Source organism: Mchenga conophoros, linkage group LG10 (assembly GCF_057382185.1).
Source record: "Mchenga conophoros isolate Kocher_MC1m ecotype Shallow Benthic linkage group LG10, M_conophoros_male_GT1.1, whole genome shotgun sequence".
Classification (NCBI taxonomy): Eukaryota; Metazoa; Chordata; class Actinopteri; order Cichliformes; family Cichlidae; genus Mchenga; species Mchenga conophoros.
The window spans coordinates 5,414,562-5,439,062 of NC_140535.1; the positions used below are offsets into that span (position 1 = coordinate 5,414,562).

The 24,501-nt window shown below is 38.9% G+C and overlaps 1 protein-coding gene across 3 annotated transcripts in view; it reads left to right on the forward strand.

Annotated features, from left to right (window-relative positions):
- Nucleotides 1–729: 729 nt before the first annotated feature.
- Nucleotides 730–24,501, forward strand: part of pknox2 (pbx/knotted 1 homeobox 2) — a 105,473-nt gene continuing 81,701 nt past the window's right edge. For 2 of the 3 annotated variants that reach the window (XM_085288295.1, XM_085288297.1), the window contains exon 1: nt 730–791. The gene's annotated coding sequence lies outside the window, so the exon portion shown is untranslated. Of the gene's footprint in view, nt 792–20,364; nt 20,454–24,501 lie in introns of all 3 variants that reach the window. The other variant, XM_085288296.1, reaches the window with a different exon arrangement.

Below are 24,501 nucleotides of genomic sequence, written 5' to 3' on the forward strand. Positions count from 1 at the left end.
GCCGACCTGAGGGACCGGGAAGTTATGTATGGATGAAGACGCTCAGAGAGATACAGAGGGGCAGCATTTGACAAACACTTAAAGACAAATAAAAGCAGCTTAAAATGGATCCTAAAATGCACGGGCAGCCAATGAAGTGAATATAAAACTGGGGATTCCTGTAGGGATTAGAACAGCAGGAAATCAACACGCAGTGAATTAGGTTTCTTATACTAAAAAGGTTCAAGCTTGCCTGTAACTGGACACACTTTCCTGACAAAGGCTGTCACATTATGTTTGTATAAAGACCGAAAGCACAGAGGATGACCGAACAGATGTAGGTCACTTTACTTTTCAGGTTTATAACAGAGTCCGCCCGAGCTCAATGAATGTGTTCATATATTAAATCATTTGAAAATGTCATTTAAATGTTCACATTTTTGCGTTTTAAGCTGGTCCAGACTGATTCTCTTGATTCAAAATCAACTAAATTCTTTAGATTTTTTTATTGAAATGAACTGTTGTTTGCTGTTGTTGTTACTGTGATTGTTGTAAACGAGTTGCACCACCGTAACTCGACCGCAAATGTCAATGCGCTCTTCTTGGGGGTTTCGTGTGTTTGGAGCCCTACACCTGATTGCGGTATTTCCCATGGACACTGGAAGGCATCAGCAGCCCGGTGTTGGGAAAACGGGGAGCGGAGATGAAGATGGAGGTGGGAGGGGCCTGACATGACTGACGTCAGCGACTGTGTGGAGGAGTATAGGCTGTGCTGTCAGCCCAGTGTCAGTCTGATGAAGATTGGCATGCAGGTAAGCTGTCATTCATTTTCAATGTCAGTGCATGGGAGCAGGGCTTCAGCACTCCAGCGTCTTTTTTCCCCCTTTCCCCCCCTTCATTACAAAAGGCAGGACATTATTCATACAGTCAGACAGCCAGCCAGGCCAGAGTGAGGGAGAGAGAGATAGGGAGGGAAAGAGAGACAGAGAGAGAGTGAGGGAGGGAGAAAGAAAAAAAAAGAGAGAGCGAGAGACTGAGGGAAGGGAGGGGGCCTAGAGGAGGGGGTGAAAAAAGAGAGAGGGAAAGGAGAGGAGAAGCATTTTTGTGCTGGACTCAAAGACCAGTGGATTTTTTTTCCCTTTGCTTGATGCGGCATTTGGATTTTTGAAATTGTCGCGGTAATGTTTGTGATGCGGTTATCTCAGATTTTTTTTAAATGTATAAAGCGGATGTTTTAGTGCAAATGTAATAGTTTAAAGAGAATAAAAGCAGTAAAGCGTGCAGGAAGCTGGCGTTCTGTTTGCTTTGATTTCTTTGTCAAAAAGCTTCGGAACGCCTCATCCCATTCTAATTAATCGCAAATTAACACTTCATTTTACGGCGTGTCTGTAACGTGCAAAAGGCGTGTTGTGTTGTAATGTAATGCAATTTTCTTGATGTTGAAGTTTCGTTGTTGCGCTGTTAAAAAGGCTTTTATTTTGACTGACCGAGTTAGGTGAGGTGTAAATGGGGGGTGTCATGTAGCACACTTGCAATTTGATGTAATTCACTGAATTTTATTATTATTTTTCTTAATGCTCGTGAGTTTTGCGTGTGTAATTATTTTGGTTTGCAGGAAAAATAGATGGTTGCATGTTTTTCAATCTCAAACTGAAAAAAGTGAACTATAGTTACCTTTAAAATTACATTTTTTTGCTGATGACTTACAAAAGTACCCAAGCTTTTCAGTGAAATTAGTGTAGCAGCAGTATTTTAAAGTAAAACAAACAATATATAAAGCTAAAATATTACATGTAGTAATTTAAGTTGTCCTCATATAGGGGCATGTTTGACTTCTTATTTTCTCAATCAATGTTTGACTGAAGTGAGCTCTAAAGTTTACACTCAGCCTACCCAGCCCTGCAAAAACCTCCCTAGTCTGAACACTGGCCCTCTTTGTGTGCCGCTCACCACTTTCTATTTCAGATGACTTGTTTATTCCACAATTGCTTGAATGACGGTTTTGCTCACCGTAGAGCTTGTTTGACTGGCACAAAACACTGTCTGCGAGACAGCTAGTTTTCAGCACTGCTAGCCTGTATGATTTGACTTACATCCTTGAGTTAGAGAGGCCCAGATTTGCTGGTCTTTTGCTCTGTCTTAGTAGTTTTTTTTGAGTCAAATTCAGCCAACTCCTGTGTTCCTTTGGGCAGTATTTCATATAGGCAGGCGCAAATTTGATAAACACATGTGACTTAAAAACAGAAACGCTTTTCTTGATATAAAATTTAAACTGACAACTGACACAGTTGTTTTCTCTCAGTGGTAAAATGCTCTGGCTATACAAAGCTAACTGAGGGCCTAATAACTAAGGCCATAGTGTGAACATCAAGAGTACATTAGCTTAATTAAATATGCCTGAACCATTTGTTTACTAATCATCTGCTTCCCTGAGAAATCACGATGGCGATTTGGACCACTTTAGGTCCCTTTGTCAGACACATTCACCAGGTGCAAAATGCTGAGCATGAAATCCCACGAGGGGCTAAATTTGCACCCACTGTGAAAGTAAACACTTTGTAAGATACTGCTGTTGTTCTGTGAATTGCTGTTAAAAGAGCAAGAGAAGCCCTTTTACCTTTTACACCGTTCAAATCACCCTTTGTCAGTAGATGATTTACCTGCGAATGGATCGAGACGGCGTACACAAATACGCAAGCACACGAGTTGATACGCATCACTAGTCACCCTCAGAGATGTTTGTTCTTTGTTGTTATGTACCCCACGCAGCTCTACATATTGTCAAAAGGCGATAATGCCAATTTAGTTTATCCACCAAACCCTGCTGAGATCTTAATTGATGATTTGTGTCATTGGACAAGCAGCCCAGGGGCACATTTAGGGCTGCACAATACTCCGGCACCATTTGCATATTCCCATTCTTACTATATGGGTAAATTACATGATGAGATGTGATGCTGTGCATTCCTACAGCTTTTTGGGGGATAATCACTAATAAAGTGAGTCAGTCACACTAAATGAAGGAAGTAAACAGAGCGAGGAGAGCATATGTTACAAACCAATTTAAGCATTTATGTATGGCCATAAAGCAATTGAGGAAATTAAACCATGAGCGAATGTCTTGTCATTTTCTTCGCCTTTGCTGCTAATTCCTCCCTGCATGGTGCCAGTGGAATCATTTTTGGAGACAGTCTTTTTCCTTTCTTTCTCTTTTTTTCACAGGGTTTCTTGTAAGACTAATAGGGCTTACTTTGCAGGAGTCTTTTTTCTAGCAATCAAATTGTGAAATATCTAATTTGTTGTTTTTTTTGAGGGCCCGGCTTTTTAAAATCAGGCTGGAAAAACAGCGGATGTTTTGAATTATTCATAGGGTTTTAGTCTGCTGGGTATCCTCAGCGAAGTGAATATAGCTCCTGTTCTGGCCCATGAGCAAAGTGATGTAGTCTAGTTTTCTCATGTTCGATAGCGCGGCAGTTCTTTAGACAATTGTGTTGCGCTGCATGTTTTGGTCCTGTCTGGGCCCTCGTAGGTCATGCCCACTAAGCCTGCTTGATCCCTATTGCTCTCAGGAGGAGGCAGAGACCTTTTTATATCGTCAGATAGCACAGGTTAAGGACAGCCCTTGCATGCTTACCCATGCTCATTCCGCAGCCAGTGCTGTGCTGGCACGGCTCTAAGTAAGCCACCGGGGAGTGGGCTTCGGAGAGAGATGGATTGGCTTGATTTATGCTTCAAGAGGAACAGCAGGCAAATTTAGCGATTCTCCATATAGTGTCAACATTACAGACTTTGTTTCTGGAAAGACATAAACAAACTATAATGAATAGGCATGTTGATTAGAACTGTAATTTAATTTAAAAAGGGAATCAGGCAGTAACGGCATACAGTACTGCTGAAATGTATTTTAATCTAAACGCTCAACAATGAAAAGAGTGTGAGGCAGAAAAAGCGATTAAAACATTTTACTTTAATAACAATAAATAAATGATGTAGTCTGAATAGTGGTATATAACCCCATAGTAATCAATAACATTTTGACATTTATATGTAATTTAACATTTTTGCCCCATAATTGCATCTGAGCACAATTGTAGTTATTTTCATTTTTATTAAAATAGCAAACAGCAGTACATTTAGCTGGTTCCTCCCCAGTGCCAGTTGGTGATCGGTATAACAACAGACATCCTCTTAGTGCCTTAGCAATGAGTGTTTCCAGATGTATGTCTTGTAGAATTTACAAATAACTGCAATGCAAAAGCAAACATTAAGGAAGCATTTTTAAGATAAAGTTAGTGAGAAAATGTGAATTAATATATATTTGATACCATTTACACTTCATAGTCACTTTTTTAAGGCAGTCATTACATTACTTACAAGTCTTGATGTAAAACAGTATTCCTAATGACTATTTAAATGCATAGATTGTTTTGTTTCGTTTATTTTTTTAAAATATGAACTAAAAGTGATTCCATTGCACATGAGCATGTGGAGGATTACATACTTGTCTACACGACACAGGCTACTCTTTTTTTCTTGTGTTGTTTTACTCCACAAAATGTTATTACAATGTTCTCTCAGTATAGCACTGCTCATCTCCAGCTGGAAAAAAGTAAGAAAAATCCATGTCTGCCTCCAGACTGCTATTCACTGAATGATAGTGTGTAGCACATTCAGTTTACCCTGCAGATCGTTCTTAAACTTTTAGAAATACTCTTCTTCACATAACAATCACAGATGTGTGCTTGAACAGTGAACACGACAGCATGGAAGGAGTCAAATAAGGGCTTTAGTCATTAGATAATGATTTTAGCATCAGTTCTCTGATTGCATTCCTTTTTTCAGACAGAGGAAATGAAAGCCCAGCAGGGACACATTCCCTAAAATGAGTCAAAGTTGTGGCTTAGAATGGAAAGTCCAATACAGCTTAGTTTTTCCACCAGCAGCAGGATGCATGTGCATTGTTTACTGGGGGTGAAAAGTATTTCAAAGATTCTTCAGAAACAGGCTGCGGCCTCTCTCTCACGTCGTCAGTATTCAGTAGTGTTAATATCAGCTGCTTTTGATGTCATTATTTTTGCAGTGAAAACAATTAAAACATAATATTTTTAGACATTGGTGCTTACTATTCAAAGATCAAGCGTGCAATCAAATTAGCTACAGCACATTATATATTCTGCATTTGAAGACCTTTAGCAAGACTCTGAACCTCATTGTGCCTTTGCTTCTTATCTCTGGTGGAATGTAGATAATCCGAATAAATGAGTAGAGCTTCTCACAGAGAAATATGAATCCTGCCAGCAAATCCTGAATTTATTATATTTCAGAGTCCTGGTAACAGCTGAGCTGGGTGAGGTTCAAAATATTTGATTTGAATTCAACAGTAGATCACAGCAGAGTAAATCCGACCAAGTACTATGTGGCTGCATATTGAGAATGAATACATGAATAAATGCATTGGCCAAAATGCTGTTGCCACTTTTGGGAATTTCACACACTGCAATATTCTATAAAACATATTTAAGTTTCCTCAGAACTGTTACTTATTTTGATGAAGCCATCTTCACACCATGCACTGATACAGAGGCAGGAGCTTCAATTAGCTTAATGCAACTATATTGATGTCGCTTCAAAAATTGCTGTTTTTATTGAAACTCCAGCGTCTTTTTACTGCAGGTACAGCTCCAGCTGGTTTTCGGCACTGCAGTGCAGTTGCCATTAAGAAAAGCGTTGTCTCCTCTATGTGATGCAGATCTGCTTTTATTAGTTTTACAACCAGGTACACAAGAATTCAGGCTGTTTCTGTGAGCACTAAGCTATCTCAGATCACTGTTGTTGTTTGTTTGTTTGTTTGTTTGTTTTACAGCTAAATTAATATACAGATGAAAAAAAACCCAACACATTGAGATACAAGGCAATAGGCAAGAAGATGAGGAAATTAGCCTTTTTGAAATGGTGGTTGATGATCTTTAGATATCAGCTTCCTTTGATTGTTGGCACAGCAGCTCATTGAAGTCTGCTGCGCTGTGAATAGAAATACACCAACGCTAAAGCTGTGACCTCCAAATGGCTATTTACTGGAGTACACTTCCATTTTCCACAGTCCTCTCCAAAGATATTATTCAAGTGTGTTGCTCTTTCTGCCACTCATCTGAATGTTTCAGCCTACTGCACTCTAGGACACCATTGATCTGAAGGACAATATTTTCACTCAGTCTATAGCTGTTCCTTTATTCTTGGCATTAGAGTTGAACAAAAGCAGTCGTCTCTTCAAATCCATTTGTATACTTTGCTGTTAATCTCTAAGAGGTCTTTGAAGGCACCCGGGGAAATTCTTGTTAATGCACAAGTCGTTAGTTAAAACTGTGACTTATCAGCAGACTAGTAAGACTAGTAAAGACATTATGCAGTGGCAAGGACACAATGATTTGTCCCAGTGCTTTTTAGTAATCGTTCTTATTAGCTGCAAATGACTTCCTTTACATAGTCCAGTACCCTGCTATAAAAGTGCCATGATTTTATGACAGTACAGGCTTGAGTCGAGGCGCATTTCATTTTCCACAGGAAGGCTATATCTGTCACAGTGTTTCACAAGACTTGTCACTCCTAAAATGTGAAAGGAGCACTACACTCTTTCATTCCTGTATTATATTTCACTAAACATCAGCCATCTTGGATGTCGAACTGCTGCTAAATTTCAGCAGCTTTTTCATCCAAAGGGATGCTAATGGTAAAGTAGAAATAACATTTTATATATATAACTACACGGTAACCTAACAAAATGGCCAGTCCCCTAGCAACTACATTCATAAAATGCATTATGTTAAATTATTAACTATTAACTATATACATATGAGTGAAATACTGCATTCTGTCATCAACACTATACATGCTAATATTGACTGGTTTTGTAGACAGACATGTCTGATATAGGTGTTCTGTCATTCATTTTTTTTTTCTATTCCAGGATTGCAGTGATTCATCCAGTAACTTGAATAATTCGACTATTAAAAAAAATCCTCTATGAAAATTCTTTGCTTCATGCTTTGTTTAATCCAAGGCTCTGTAGCATTTAGTTGTCACCACGGAAATAGTTGTTTCTTATTAAAAACTTTACTAGAAACAGTCAGCAGGAGTCCGTGATCAAACCACATCTTTAGCAAGCTCCAATATCTATACGATATTTAAATGAGCTTGCTGAAGGCCGACTACAGGCGTCATGCTTTCTATTGTAGTGATACCAGCAGCAAGCAGGGGTGTACTAAACCATATTTAAGGCTTTTACATCATTTTTTTCATATTTAAAGTAAACAAAAATATCTTAAAATATAGAATTAAAAGTGGTTCTTCACAGGCTGATAAAAATGTACCTGTGCCAGTAATACTCTGAGCCTGTGACCTATTATTGTTAGGGTGGACACAGAATTGTTATTAAGATTAATCATCAGAGCCTCTGTTTTCAGTAACACACACACACACACACACACACACACACACACACACACACACACACGAACGAACATCAAAAAGATGCAACATAGAACTCTGTTTGCCTCGTACTAATGTAAGAAAGCTCTCCAAGGAGAAAGAGCAAAGGCAGTTTTATTTTATGCCTTAGTTTAGATTTCATGTAGACCTTATTTTCTTTGACATTACCGCACTTACGATCATTTATTTATTTTTGCATTTAAGAAAGTTAACAGCTTACATAAAGACAATGAAAGGCTTTAGTTTTTTGACAGATGTTGTATGCAGATAAACTATTAAAAACCTTAAAATTTTTAAAATGGAAACCACTGAGAACATATCCGATTACTTGATTCACCTATGGAATAATCAACAGAATATCCAGTTGTTAAAATAATAATAATAAGATAATAATAAGCTGCAGCCCAACTGTTATCCGTCTTCAACAAGCAAAAAACAAAAAAACAAAAACCCCACAAAACCAAGTGTCCATCTCATCGGTCAATTCACCATTTCCCCCCACCAGCATCAGACCATATTTCAAATAAAACTTGTTTCCATCCTCTGCTCTTGTGCTTCTTTTTTCCAAGTCTAACAATAGCCGGCTGTAACGTCCTGTAATTGGTGAAAGGCTGAAACATCAAAAGAAAAATAATAAATCATGGATGAGTTTGATTTGGGAGCCACCAACATTTGACCATGATCCACTTCTCAGTCCACTGAGGTCTCACACTTCATTTTTGGTTGATATCAACGTGGAAATTCTCAAAGTCGGGACTAAACAAGTTGGGTGTGGAAATAATTAACCGAGTCTTATTAGTCAGAGTGTTAGATATGGGGGAAATGTGTAGATGTAAAAACCTGTCTCACTTTAAAAAAAGACCAAGTATTTGTTTTTTAACTCACCCTCACTTAGCCTCAATTCTGATGCATTGGGACAACTCTTTAGCGTTCAGCTTTCAACATGGAAAACAATAAAAACCTACAAAAATCTGTGTTAGGTGGGGCGATGGATGACATAATTACACACCCTCTAAAGAGAAGAAAACAGCCAGACAGGAGTTCTCCTGGGAAACTCTTCTGTTCTCCTGGTTTTGCACTTTTGTTTTTAACTCCACATTCTTTCTTTTTCTGTTTGGTTGGGTTTAGGCACCAAAATAGCTTTTTCGGTTATAGAAGGAAAAACCACAGTTTGAATAAAAGTACATAGTTTTACAATGCTAAACACACATTACTGCATTAAGCACTTCCTTGATTACCACTGTCCAGTGACAATGACAAAACATGAGTTTTCAGCTCATAAGAGTAATCTCCTTTCCATGATAAAATATTCATTTTGGTGGTTATGTTTTGGAGAAAAACATGCAGATTAGAAAGATCGGGTTTTTGCGAACTTATCAAAGAGTCCAAGAATAACTTGGAAAGGACAAGTCTATTTATTAATGTGGAAACCTGCATCTTTCCTAATCTGAACCAGAGCTTTTGGGACCTAAACCCCACCACACTTGGGAACCAATATGATAGATCTAGAGTCAAATTGTCCTTTACACACCCCAAGCATTTACAACAGCCTTATTCTAAAATTACATATTGAAAACATGTTGGTGAACTTATTCCTGGCAGTATATTGAAAATGATGTCTAAGAGATGATCAATGATTTAGTGAAGTCAACCAAGAACAGTCTATTCATACTCCTGTTGAACTTTAACTTAAGGCAGCAGTTAAAACTGGCTTTATGGTCCATACGTCTTTCTTGTTTTATTTGGACCAGAGAATGACCTGTTTTTAGAGAGCTGAAGTAATCTTCTTTTTCACTGCAAGCTTGTAATAACATGGATTAATGCCCCTAAAAAATATCCATCAAAAAATCCATGAAAATGTTTTCCAAACATCAGCTGTTCATATGAAATGCATGATATGCAGTAGCTTCCGTCTTAGCCGTATCCATCGTCCTTGCTCTCTCCTTTCCTCACTTCATTGCATTTAGAACATTATGACTTTGCTGAGTGTGTAAGGAAACATGAGCACCACTGACATTAACCTCCAGTTTAAAGTGACAGAGCACACAGAGAGCCAGTCCCTTTGTTCAGACCTGTGTGTAGTTGAAACAGGGCGGGATCGACACTGATGGAAATGGAAATTGAGCTGATTTGAAAAACCTGTCGAAATTGATGCAGTATTGTTTTTAAAAGCTGTCTTCTGGATGGTTCTGGACTCGTGTTTGGCCTGAAGCTTGGACTCTGCAAATAATTATGAGTCAGCTACAGGAGTCCACAGGAGACTTGGTCCGGGACACGGTTGACGGTTGATGAGTGTGACCATGACGTGTGCACTTCTGAGTCACTTTCAGTTGGGTTTTAGTTTGAGGTCAGAGACAATAGTCCTCCTTTACATTGCACAAATTTTGCAATTAGCACCTGTTTTAAAATTTCTCTTTTTCCCCCATTTAATTATCGTTCCCGTATCTCATTATTTTGGCCTGCAGCAGTGACTCAGTCAAGTTTGGTTCTCATTTAAAGACATTACGAGCAACCGTAAAACATTTCTTTCTCTGTCTGTGTGAGCATGCCGACACATTAATCCACATTCAGCACCGTTTCCAGGCTGCCACATTCCGTTACATAAAAGTTTAATTCATAAGAAGATTTGAGCCAAAACAGTCACAGAGAAACAAAATTACTGCTGAGTCTCTGTTTCCTGTGATTTGTGGTGGCAGGCACATAATTTGTCAAAGAAAGCTGTGCTGTGTTAAGTGTGTTTGTACAGTGGTGCGGGCTAACCGCATGCCAGCTCTGATTTTAGAAGTGGTAATATTTAATGACTCTACAACACCCGTCTGATTTGTGAGTACTTGACTCTGAGCACCACTCCTTCCTTTTGGTGTCCTTTCTGATTTGCTACTGCCGATGAAAACCAAGACATTTAGTTGCATTGCCTTTCAAGTCTTAATGTAAACATGTCAGATTTATGGAGTTTGCTGGGGGGGGTGAGCGTGTGCAATTATAACAGAAACATCACTGTAAGTGGATATATCAGCAGCTGAAGCAAATTCTGGTCTACTGCAGTTTTACTTTTTCATTTTGGTCAATGAAATGCCTGCTAAAAAATAAGACTTTAAATCACGAAAATACCATTAAACATTATCTGGGAGTGTAGACATGATTTCACATGTTAAATCCAGTACTAAGTAGAAAAAAAGAAAAACAGACCGAACCCCCTTTTTCTCTACCGAGACTTCTTTCCACTACAAAGAATAATTACTTTTCCCAACTCCCGTGCCATAATTGGTTACTACTCTTTTATCTTATCTATGTGCGCATAATTATCACAGTCATCATATTAGATTATTTCATGCATAATAAATGAACTCAAACTGTGTGGGTAATTAGCATGTTAGGATATGTGCCACGATAAGAGGTTCGCTCTCTCAAAGAGGCTATTGTTCAAGACATTCCTGAAAAGTGAGAAATGCAGAAAGAACTGAAATATTGGATGATCACTCTATAAAGTGTCTATTTATTTTCTCTGTGTGTGTTTGCACTCACATCTCGGGTACATTTCTCATAAGAAGTAATGTTATCTTGGACTCCAGGTTTCACACAGAGTAGTTAATATGCGTAAGATGCAAAAAGACATGGCAGGAAAATGGAGACTACTGTAAATGCTTGACTTTGGCAGCAGTCTGCTGTATAGATCTTGTTCAGTCCAAAGGACAGATGTGCAGCACTTCAGTCAAGCTTTCAGTAAGTAGGTTATAGTGTGCTGTTAATATAATAGGCATTTAATATTTCTTAAACTTCTTGACATTTTCAGAATATTTGTAGGTTGTCTTCAAACAAGCTTCCATTATAATACAACATTACTTATCCTGCCTTTTACAAATAAATGAAAGTCAGTTAAAGGCTAACTAAAAAATAACATTGTGATACAGCTGTTAGTCATGAACAACAGCAACTCTTTCAATTGAAATAAGTAAACCTGCTGCTGGATGCCTCCTAGTTTAATGCTGCCTGCTTGGAAACAGTTCAGCTATTATTTAATAAGGGGAGCCAATCAGGACGGCAGTTTGAATTGCCTATAAAGACACTGGGATTTGTGAAAATGCAATAGCTACAAATTTTACTACTCAATTAAAGTCCAATTTTCAAAAAGTGTTATTAAAATGCAGTGTCTGTCATGTAAATAAACAGAGAAAAAAACGTGAACTTAAAATATAGGTGATGTCACTACTCTGCAGAGAAACCATCATCGAGCCTAAATTTAGACTGTTTCGTTTACGGTATTAAAATAGTTTTATGTATTTAAATGCAGGAAACATGCAGCTACATTAATTCAAAAAGTTTAATGTGTCAGTATGTGCTCATAAATCAGTATTTCAAGGCTGAAAGTGACATTGTGGATACTTTCAGGTACATACTTTGTCCTGCAATATTTTTGGCACTAACACCTGTCACTGATAAGTGCCTAAAACCTGCAATACACCGTAATAAGGAGTTATATTTTGCCATAGCAAAAATAAAAAGCCATATCCATATTGTGCCCAGTGGCTTTATTTGACCCCTCCCCTCCCCCGATAACAAAAATCCCCAAAAAAAGAAGAAAGGCAAACAAACAAAATCCTGAAAGTTTCAGAGTTTGTACAATTAAAATCAGCGTGTCTTCTGCTATCAGATATAATTAACTCTGTAATAAAATGTTGTGTGTGCATGTGTCGGGCTGTGGGTGTGGGTGGTGCAACATGCAATGTTTCCAATACCTAGCTGAGAAAAAATTTCCCACCTATTTTCCACGTAGACATTCATAAAACCCACACTATTATACATTATTATATTTCTAAATGAAAATAACATTAGAATCTGACAAACTCCACTGAGATCAATCCAGACAGAGAAGTTTTCAGCCTAAGAGGTGAAAAAGCACCTCAGAGGAGTTCATAGGAAAGAGCACTTTAATTACCAGCGACTAAAAAAAAATTGAGTAAAAGAATGAAAAATGACACATAGTCACGCACCCACACAGCTCTCCCACGCACTATGTGACTTCATAAAGGTTCATCTCCAAAGAGTGATGATGGTTTTGTGCTAAAAGTGAGTTATAAACAGCTGTGGAACTGGCGTCGTCTGGAGACGGTACAGAGTCAAGTGTGTTTCTGTATGTCTGGGCTCGAGTCTGGGAGAAGAAAGACAGCTATCCAGATCCCCCTCCCCCTGGCTGCTCTCATCTGGTCAAGGTCTCCATACCGCTCTGCTGTATCTATGCCTGGATCCCTGCTGGCACTGCCTTGGCATTGCTGTAATGTTAGTGTGGTGTAAATGGGAATTTGAAATCTGATAGTGCTGATTGTGGATGAAATTTGTTTTTTTAGTTTAAAGAGCTTTTCAGAGGGGATAAGTAATTTCGACAGCCTCACTGAAATCATCAGTGTTTCATTAGTGCTCTGTGCTCACACCTAAAGATTGCTGTATGTGACATTGTTTTTAAATGTGATTAGTACCACACATCTGAACTTTAACACTAGTCTTGTACCAGGACTGTAAGGGGATTCTCCAAATGGTTCAAATGGAGACCGTGTCTCAGTCTTTATCTTTTTAGAACAAGTTCAGCAACAACAGTCTCATAGACTCATAAGGCTCCTGTTAAGTGATTTATCATTTGGATTTGGTGGCACAGAAGTTTTTAAAAATGTCTCTCTGGCCTGGTTGGGGAAGCATTAAGTAGCCAGAGCAAGTCCTGTAGTTTATCCAAGATGTATGAAAACCCAGCCATTCTGGTTGGTAGCAATAACTGAGTTAATGCCTCCAATAATGAGCCTTTAGCTCTAATAACTGAAGCCTGCAGTATGCCTCTTTCAACTCGCCATTATGTCTAAAACAATAATTGCACAGATTCAGACCACACCACTGCTAATCCAATTGGCCTCATTATGGAAGACTTTTTTTCTAGATTGCAATGTTTCCTCTGATAAAAACTTCTTGTTAGGAAAAAGCCTTTTAGATAGGTTTTTCTGCAATAGGTCAATCATTTCTGTTCCATGTTATTACCTGTTATATAGTAACAACAAAAACAGTCTTACCAAGATGTTCCTTATGTTGTAAGGGACAGACCCTACAGTGATACAGAGAAAACTACCAAAATTTAGACAAGCCCTTATGAGCAAGAACTTAGTGACAGTGGAAAGGAAAAAAAACTTCCCTTTTTTAAACAGGAAGAAACCTTCAACAGCACCAGGCTCAGAGAGGGGCAGCCATCTGCTGCAACTGGTTGGGAATTAGGACAGGGGACACGACAAAAGACATACTAGAGACAGAGATTACTAATAATGAATGATTAAATAAAGTATAAAAACGCAGTGAAAACAAACAAGTGAAGAAGAAACACTCATGGGAAGCCTCTGGCAGCCTAGGGTTACCTGATCCAGCCCTAGGCTTTTTCAACAAGAAAGGTTTTAAGGCTAATCTTAAAAGTAGCAAGGGTGTCTGTCTCCCAAATCCAAACTGGGAGCTGTTTTGACAGAATAGGGGCCTAAAAACTGAAAGCTCTGCCTCCTATTCTACCTTTGTAAATAAATATCCTAGGAGCCGTAGACAAGCCAGCAGTCTAAGCGTGAAGTGCTTTATTGGAGTGATATGGTACTGTAAGGTCCTTAAGATAAGACGGTGGCTGATTATCCAATACCTTGTATGGGAGGAGTAGGAGCTGAAATTTGATTCTGAAATGAACAGGGAAGAGAACCCAGTATTAGAGAAAAATGCTCCCTCTTAAAGCATTTGGATCAACTGAAGGTTTTCCGTCAGAGAACTCATGTTGGAAATGATATATTCACCAAAGGATAGAATTTGGAATATTTAAAATTCTTTCATGCTGCAAAATTCATCTTCAGGTTTACTCACTCCTCATTCCCATTTGGAAATTGACAGCTAAGGTTGCTTTGCAATATCATCTTGAAGTCTATTTATGCCCACTGTTAAGGCACAGGAAGCCTCTGCAGAACGATAGGTGTCGCCACTTAGACAATACTGCCATGTAAGTGATGTTATAGGAAGAGAAAAACTCAAAACTGTAAGCAAAGACTTTGCCAAGTGTTTTTTTGTTGTTGTTGTTGCAAAGTCTTGTGGCGCAACACGCCAGGTTACAAAAATCAAGAGCTACACAACTGGGCAAGGTGACATGATGTGACATCAAAACTGGCATGTGACACCTGGGACACTGGGCTTGCATACAAACAGAATAAAATCATGTGGGTCTCCTGGATCCTGGATCTCCTGCTAGCTGATGACGACAAGACTGCAGTCTTTGTTCACAAACAACACAAAAACTTGTTGTGAGTTGCTTTTTACAGATTTTGCCAAACTAAGTTCAGTGCCTGGCTGCCAGTCTCTTATAGATCTAGTGGTAACCTAGATAAGTCTTCTTATCTAGCTTGAATATGAAAAATATCAAACTTTTCTGTTAGAACATTTGTAACACGTCCATCCATCCATCCTTACCTATATTTGGCACTCCACCCTTTTTCTGCTGAGAACCATGGACTCAGACTTGAAGGTGCTAATTTTCATTTCTGTTACTTCACTCTCAGCTGTAAACCACTTCAGTGTGAGGCCACAGTCTAATAAATTCAGCAGAACCACATCATCCACAAAAAGCAAAGACGTGATCCTGCAGCCACCAAGGTGGAAGCCTTAAACCACTTGGCATTAATAAAAATTGTAAATAGAATCAGTGACAGAGGGCAGCCCTGGTGAAGTCCGGCATCTACTGGGAATGAATCTGACTTATTGCTGGAAATGTGGACGTGGAACACGTGATTTTACCTGTGGTTGCTTTCGTTCTTGTTTTTTTTCCCCATTTGTTCAGAGCAAAGTTGACCAATGGGCCACTCTCAAAAAGAGACGCGTGGTTAAGCTTCTCAGAAAGGATTGGCTGCAGCGTAGTGTCAGTTGGACTGTGAAGGTGAGACCCACCATGACAGGAGATGAGGGATGACTTACACCTGCCTTCTTGATGCCCTCTTCAAAACAGGCCTGCTTATCTTTCCAGGATATGAGAGTGTGTTTGTACAAGCTAGGGCTGGGAAATTGAGAAAGCGGTTTACTGTTTTGAGGTTTTCTTATAAGTCTTTTGTGTGAATCTCTCAATCTCAGTGAATGGCATGCTACTGTTCTTCTTCTCCCCCGTGGTCAGTGGTATTTATAAACCATCACCAGCCGACATTTACAGACAGAGAAGCACCTTCAAGACACTATTTTCTGTACTGGGAAAAGGACAGAAAGTACTTTGTATTTAACTACCTGGATATGGAGCTGGATTGTGGTGGTGGCGAAGGGGGGGGGGGGGGTTAAGTGGTGCATCTCTAATGTGTGGAAAAACATTGTGGAGGCTACAGAGAGAACCAGGGTGTCAGTAAATTCTGCAGCCTCAGTCCACAGGAATGTCATGAATTATTATTAGGAGCTGTGCACTCTGAACAAACAACTGAAGCAGACATTCAGTGTGCCAGTGAAAGAGTTAACTTTCTTCCTTTGGACTCTCACCAGGAGGGAAGAGTCAGAAAGAAAAAAGAAAGGTTAGTTTGCTTCAGACACTGATGGGGAATTCCTCTCTGTCTGTTCTGCCTTTGCCGCCTCTGCCAAGTCCATTGTGCTTCTGCCTTCCCGAGCTGTTTCATGCTCAGACAATGAAAGAGTGTTTAAATTTGCAGCAAAAAAAAGTGTTACCTTTATTCCTACTATGGCCTCATTATTTATATAATGGGCAGACACTGGCTGTTTAAATTCAGAGAGAATGAGTCTGCTGTAACCGAAGCTTTCTTTGTGCTTCCTTCATCCATCTTCTTTAATGTACATATGGGAAGCACTTTTTTCTGTCTGAGAGACATTGAAAGATTATGTGCAAAATTTACTACTGCTATACAGCACCAGGCTGAGGAGATTATCAACATTCTTCACTACATTTATGACTTTGTCATCAGCGTGTACTGTAGTGTATAAATTTCATTCTACCACATGACTCTGACATTTTATACAAGATGGACATTAAAATAACAGATCATGTCTTCATGCTTTATATCATTTATGTGCAAGATGTGAAAATCTGTAATCTGTAAGTCATTTTATGATGTATTATTAGCAACAAATTTAAAAGTACCTTTTAATATTTTAGTTCTATTTTGTGCCACCAAAACAGCCCTAAGGCATGGGCCTGGGACCTCTGTGCGTGCCCTGTAGTGTCTGGAACTGTGATGCTGGCAGTGGATCCTGTGAGCGCTGTGGATTGGGCATATTCCAGCAAACCTCTTGATCAAATGTGCTTGTTGAGAAGCTGGGTGAAAGTATTGAGCACTTGTATTGGTCCAATACACCCAATAACATGCATTTTGATGCTGTGTAAGGGCAACTGCCATCGGGCAGTATCCAAGTTGCCCCGGATGCATCCAATGGAGTGTGACTGTTAGAAAGTGCTTACGCGTAAATAAGTGTTGTATGAATGTGTGTGTCACTGGTTGAGATTATAGTAAGAAAGTGCTTTGAATGCTCAACTGACTAGAAAGGTACTACACGAGCACCTTTCTAGTCCCTAACATAGGTTTAAGCAGTAAAACTTACCTTTATATGTTTGGGAAAGGATATGAGTAACAGCAGCCAAAGGTTTTCAAGCAGAACACTGATTGTAGTTTCATAAAAAGATAATCAGAAATCAGTGATGTTCGTACTGCAGTTCATCACTTCATCTGACAATGAATGTACCCATATAAAATAATGTAAATTGTGGTCACTGGCTGTTTAATCCATTCAGTCTTCCCATTCAGTGCTTTGTACTTACCACAGAACACAGCAGTTCCATTGATTTATCACAGAGGCCACATCTTAAAGATGTGATTCATTTCACTGACTTACATGTACATCAGTTAGTTTTCAAAATATATATTTTTCAAAATATATCTAAACTTGTGCAGTCACATTATAGAGATACCTCTGCAGGATATTGCATAATATGAGCCAAGACAACTTCTTTTAACTGGCCTGCTGTCTGTCTGGATTGTTTGATTCATTTTTGTGAGAATCAAGGCAGGATTCCACCTGGGAAATGCCTCTTGTGTCTCCTCTCTGTGTGTTAGATCTGACAGTCTGACAGCTGGAATGAAGTGAAAACACATCCTTTATGTTTTCAGTGTGTTTTTACCTGTGTGTTTGCCTCAAAAGATAATGCATGTAAATCTTGATATACATTTTGCATAACAGATGCACTTTGGTGCCTTGGGATATAAACTTTTTTGGGCAAGTTTTGAATCGGACATAAATGTATTCTCAAGTAAAAATATTTATCCCAGTACATGGAGGCAAGGCCAAGTAATATCATGGTATTAAAAAAAATAAAAACATTTTTGCCTTCCTTTTGACGTCTCGTACATAAGCAAAGAGTAAAGATATAGTCAGTTTCATTATATTCTCAACTAGACAAGCAGATGTGTGACGTAGGTCGAGAGAACAGTGGTATTAACTTTTGATACCTATAATGACAGTTGACAAGAGGCATTTTACTAGTATCGTTTCTTAAAGGCAAGTTTCTCAAATTCAATACAGAAATTAATATTATGTTTTTCAGGGCAGTCACTTTTATCATATTCATCTTGTGATGAAGCAGTTTTATTCTGAAGTTGTCTGGTCTCTTCAGAGATGACTGGCACCAATCCATAGGGCACGACAGCTCAGTGAATAGTTTGGTGATAAGAAGAATTAAAAATGATGCCCCTTTTATAGAAACACCTTTAAATGAAGCACCAGCAGCACACCCTCGTGCTGCTGTGCAGTTTTTCAAATGTTTAATTACTTCTCAGCTTCCTTTAGCATCAGTGGTACTTTAATAAAACTTGTAGCTTTGGACTCCCAGATAGCTAACCCCAGTTAGCTGTACCCCTGCTACTCCACTAACCTGTTCATGTTTCAAATTGAATTTACCCTCTCATGAGACACCTGCCAAGCTAAAAACTCTAGTCTGTGAAACATAACACTAGAGACTTGAGCAGCCATAGTTGATTCTGTTCCTGGGGTCATAGTAGCCCCCCTTGAAGGAAATATAAAACTGCCAACTAAGAATAAATTAGATTTTGCAAGACTGGAATTCACTTTAGCAGTAAAGCACCTGTTTGCATTAATTTTGAAATTACTTAAGTCACTCAAATTATTACTGATTAATACTGAAACTGACAAAGTATGTAATTTTGATTTAAAAAATACCAGACTCATCCTCTCCATTCAGAACAGTAGTGACATGCTTAGCTGCATGTTTTTCTTAAACCACTGGCTGTGTCATGTTCAAAAAATTTATGTGGTCTTTTTTAGGAGAAATGGCATCAATTCCACTTTACATGGAGCAGCTCTCTTTTCTAGTAATCTCATCAAATTATTGAGCCCCCAAAGTGTGATTATTCAGAGTTGGGCACACAAAGCAGAGCTACACACATATATACTATGAGTCTTCTAAAAAAGAAAGCTCCAGATCAAAGTCCTTGGTATAACTCACAAATGGACACCTTAAAGCAGATAACCTTTAGCTGAAGAGGAGGAGATAGTGTTTCACTAATTTAGAAAACCTTTGTCTGGCTTGCAAAAATAGTTTTGTGCTCTATAAAAAAAGCCTTCTGTAAAGCTGGGACATCTTCCAATTCATCACTGATAGAAGAAAAAAGAATAATCCCAGGTTTCTTTTCAGTACTGTAGCCAGGTTAACAAATATGGAGGACCACAAGAGCCATGCGCATGGAAATAAAGAATTCTGTGCTTAAATAATGAGTTGTAGAATAAATTCTGCATTTGTAAATTCATTTTTGAATTCCAATTTAGTAAACTGATTTTTAAAATGCTTTTTAAAAACTTCATTTCAAAACCCTTTTTCGAATTGCACTTTAATAAAGTGATTTTCACAATGCTTTTTAAAATGGCGATTCCACTCCTCATTTCAAAATCCATTTCCCTTTCCTGTTCGCTCAGGGATTAACTTTTGGATTAGCTGTTGGATTAACAACTTCATTTTAAAAATCCTGCGGCTATTCAAATTAGCCACACCGTGGGATGTAATGAGTGAAAATGTGATGTCGACATATGTGGACGCCAGGTCCTAGGAGGTTAAAGCAGGAACTGCACACGCTAGTTTAAAGGCTGTAGGCTGCAGCCGTTGCTCTAACACTGTGTAAATGTAACAGGGCTCAGTGCTGGTTCTAATAGTCTGAGCTGCTTCCAGCTTTATTTGTGAAGAGCACAGCAGTTTACAAAACATGTAGCCAGCTCGTACAGATGTGACGTAAAATTTTCATAAGCTAAGATGACCTTAAAATAACGTGGCGACGTGCGGTGATGCTATCGTTAGCCATGTTAGCACGTTACCTTCAACAGGTGGTCAGACTGAATAAACAGGCACTCAGTCAGAGGTTGCGCTGTTTGTTTTGCTGCAGGGTCTTCACATATCCGTGTCAAGTCGAGTGTAAATCCTGAGGCTGAACGGCCTTTGTAAAAGCACACACGCTACTTAGCAGGGCGAAGCTATGAGCTAGAAAAATCCAGACAGACAGCCTGTGTCTGTCCAACCAATCAGAGAGCTCCTTACAGCCCACGGTGTGGCTAATTTGAATATTCGCAGGATTTTTAAAATGAAGTTGTTAATCCAACTGCTAATCCAACAGCTAATCCAAAACTTTTAAAACAGCTGATATTTATTTAAACTCTCTCTGATTGTTCTGTTCAGTAATTACTTCCTTCAAACCATCAATGTGTCTATTACACTCAGTTCCTTCTAGACTGCTGAAAGAAGTCATACCATTAGTAGTCAATCTATCTCTGTTAACGGGTGGAATGGAAATTGCGATGGACCCAACCACATAGTTCACTTTACACACTTTTATTTCCCGGTTGTTGGCTCTTTTTCAGCTGCCATCCACACACAACACAACAACAACCCAGTCAGGACCCAGTTAATCATTCTAAGCCGGTGAGACGTGATCGCTGATGCCTCTCAGGTGAGTCCGCCTCCCCCGCAGCGGTGCCACAGCCCATGCCCTGCCACAACAGATTACATGCTTTTAAGATGGTGGTATTAAACTATTACTTAAAAAGCCTTTACTTTACCCTCCTGTCTTAGCGATTTATAGACTAATCTCCAACCTTCCTGTTATTTCAGAAATTCTTAAAAGACTAGTTGTAAAAAAGCTAACTGACCATCTGCAGAGGAATAGCTTATTTGAATAATTTCAGTCAAGTTTCAGAGCTCATTATCAAAACAGACAGCTGCTAATGACAGTCTTATGGTTTCTGACAGTGGATCTCTGTGCATTTCATGTTAAACCTCACCTAAGTGCAGTGATTTGATATTGTTAACCATAATATTTAATTACAAAGCAGAACACCATATTAAAGGAATTATGGTTTGAATCATATCTATGTAAAAGAATAACGGATTTGTTCGTGTAAATGTGAAGGCTTCTTCGCACACAGAAGTTCGTCACAGAGTTCCACAAGGTTCTGTGCTGGGACCACTGCTATTTACATTATACCTGATCACCTTTCATTGCTATGCAGATGATACCCTGCTTTACAGTGCTTCTGGAAAGTATTCACAGGTCAAATTGTTCCACATTTTTACTATGTTACAGCGTTATTCCAAAAATTAATTAAATTCATTTTCACCTGAAAATTCTAGATACAATATGATAACAAACTGGGTAATTATTTTTAAACTTTGACTTAAACTCTGCTCTTTTTTTTCTTTTTTTTTTCTTGTTATGAGATTTTCCTTTCCACTGTCGCCAACTGCATGGTCATAGGGGATTATTTCATTGTTGGAGTTTTCTCTCAAATATTTTAAGGTCTTTACCTTACAGTGTAAAGTGCTGTGAGGCAACAGTTGTTGCGATTTAGTGCTCTATAAATCAAATTGCATTGAATTGAACTGAAATTGGACAATCTCTTTTTATTCCACTAGTCTATAGATTATCTTTTCTCTCTTCTCGATGCTGCTCTCATTAACTAGAAAGGACTCTGGAAGTTTTTTCACTGAAAGGCCAGACTGTAGGAAATTAGACGGGTCTCTTTTTGTTTGCTCAGTCCATCCTGACTCATCACTGTGGGTATTTTTAGCTGTAAATTCCGGTTTGGCTTTCCCCACACCGTTCACAAGGCCTATCATATTCTTTGAGACAGAGAGGAATAATCAATGTCAAATATCAGCCGAATGACGATTAGTGGTGTACATACAAAGTTAAAAAACCTTGTGTTTCACAGTGTAGCAGCTGGATAACATGCTCACATCAGTGTGCGAATAGGCTGCCTGTGCTGTGTTTTGTCTGGCACAGCTGCCTGTATCTGCTGCATGCTCATTAAATGCTGGGCTTAAATCCGTGGTGACGCCATGCCAGCTCCGGTTACTCCCTCGGGAATACCTACTATTGTCATTCACTGGCCAGATTAAAGCTATAAAACTAAACTCTAACTAACTGTTGAATATATGTGAAGGAACAATGAGTGTATTTAAGTAATAAAGATGTCCTCCATTGGTAAACCTCAAGTAGAACTGGGGCTGGTTCTTGACTCTGCGCAATACTTTAATCTCCCCATACAATCAGATTCCTCACTGTTGAGGAGGCCAAGTGACCTGATATCCTGTTTGTCAGGAGAACAGAAATATTTCTGATTGTTGCACATCCTGCCGGTTAGCGATCTGTGGCAAATACAGCTGCCGGGCATGAAGACATATTTAGCCTCTATTGTATGAGTTTGGACACAGTCATGCTCTGTACTGAGCTTATCTTTAACGCAGAGGAATGTTTTTGAAATGAGATGTTGCTGGCTTGTCAATATGTGTGGGAGATTCTTGTAAGTTTTGTACATATGAGCTGCTAGAATTGTCGTGCAAAATTAATTATTTCCTTTTATCCTTTTATGTGCCCCTGAATCTCTGTGCACCAAAAATGCTGTCTGTGTTTTATTGAAATGAAATTATGCCATAATGTCACTTTTGCTATTAGCACCGAGAGTCTGTGCATGCCAATTGATCCTGCTGTTGTCATAGCAACATGAACCACTAAACCTCTGCGCAGCTGTTGTTATGAAAGCCCTCGAACAGCTGGGGGGCTATAGCTGTGGAGGGATTGTGGGAAACAGGTCTTTTGGTCCTCCCTTCACACCTTGACCCCAGAACCTACTAGCAAACGGAGGGGGATTTAGATATCTTAAAGATGCCCATCTGGAATTTTTTTGCTCCCTGTACAGAGATTCCATATGATTAGAGATAAAGTTTAGTCAAGAAGTTGTGAATATTCACTCATTCCTGTGGCTACCCAAAACCTGCTTTGCCATGAAAGCGAACAGTGAAAATTGAATGAACCAAATGAGGCTACATTCTCTCCCAGGGTTTGCCTGATGCATTGGAGCATATCCCATTATTGATATGAGCAAATGTTGTACACAGTGCAACAATAAAGCAATCATTTTACAAGGAGCACAACTTGTCCAGGGAGTAGCACTCTGTGAGCCCCACTCCTTCAGTCATAATAAACCCTGAAACGTGAACCAACAGCAAAGACTCATCCTCCCACTATTTGATTTAATGCAGAGCTGACTGGGGTGGTGTGAACCTATCACTACATCGAATACTACCTTTTTGTAACTCGTTCAGCATTACAATGCTTTTGCACATAGACTCTTTTGAAAGCAAGGCAGAATCTTTACATATTTACATTAATTGTACTCCATATTTATCTTTTTGGACTCTGCTAGACTAGCTTTGCATGATTCCCAGTTCAAAATAATCCTTATTTCATCTGATTAAATTTGCGAAAAGGGCCCTTTAAGTTCTTTTTGGTTGCCCCTTACAAACAGAAATTGTAAACAGGTGCAATCTAAATTTCATTCTGGCTTTGAGTTGGTTATTGGGAATATCAGTTATAATGGATAAAGGGGAATGGTGAGAATTCTAGTGCTTTGGATATTTAATATTTTATACGTTCCTTTTAAATATACATTTAAAACACATCCTATTAAAAAATAGGATGTGTTGCTGCACTTTCCTTGCAAAATTGCGACAAGCCTGTTGGAAATTCTTAAAATGAGAGCTATCACTTCTCACTCATTGAAAAAAACATCAAAAAATGAACATAGCCAACATGATGTAACCAACTGGTTTCTGGACAAAACCTCAGCATTAACAATTTGTCCCCTACTATATGATTAATGACTAATCCACAGACACACATTATGGAGTAGCTAAGTAGTAGTAGTAATATTAGTAGCTATCCTTAATCCTAAAAAAACACCTTGAAACAAATGACCCCCCCCCCCCCCCCCCAAAAAAAAAAAGAGACAACAACAAAAACAAAACAAAACTGCTGATTAGTACTAAAGGTACTAAAAGTACTAAAAGTGCTCCGAAAAGTATATACAGCGCAAACACATTCAGGTGAAATTCAGTAACATGAATTAGCAGAGGTGGGGCCTAGCTATTGGCTGCCGCTGCTCCACATGTCAAACCAACTTTAAGCTTCAGCTGTATATAATGATTTTTACTGGTGTAAATTTTGGAATTTTAACATAGGAGTCTGTTGGGATTAACTTGCCTTTGGACCCAAGCTTAAATTGCCCTGAGAGGAAGAGGAACAACAATTTTTGGCTGTTCGGTGTTGCTTCGTTTTCACTTTGCTGCTTGGTTTACATGCCTGGACAGCCAAGACTCCAAGACTGAGAGCAAACTTTTCTGTTTTATAATGTCTGGTTGCAAAAATAATTTTCTTGGGAAATATAAATCTATACTGAAGTAAAATGTTATTTTCCGTAGAGGAAAATGGAAGTAGAAAAGCGCAAGTACAGATCCAGCGATTGTACCTGATACTGGGCAGATTAAGGAATGCTAATGTTTCTCTTGTGGATTTCGTGAGGAACAGGGTGATTAGACCTCCACTCTCCTGGGTGGAGACCCTCACTGCTCTAGCTTCCACTCTGATTTTTCTTTGACGTCGACAGGAAGATCAGCTGGGTCTCAGAAGGGCCATGGAGCGAGAGGAGGGGAATGGTGTG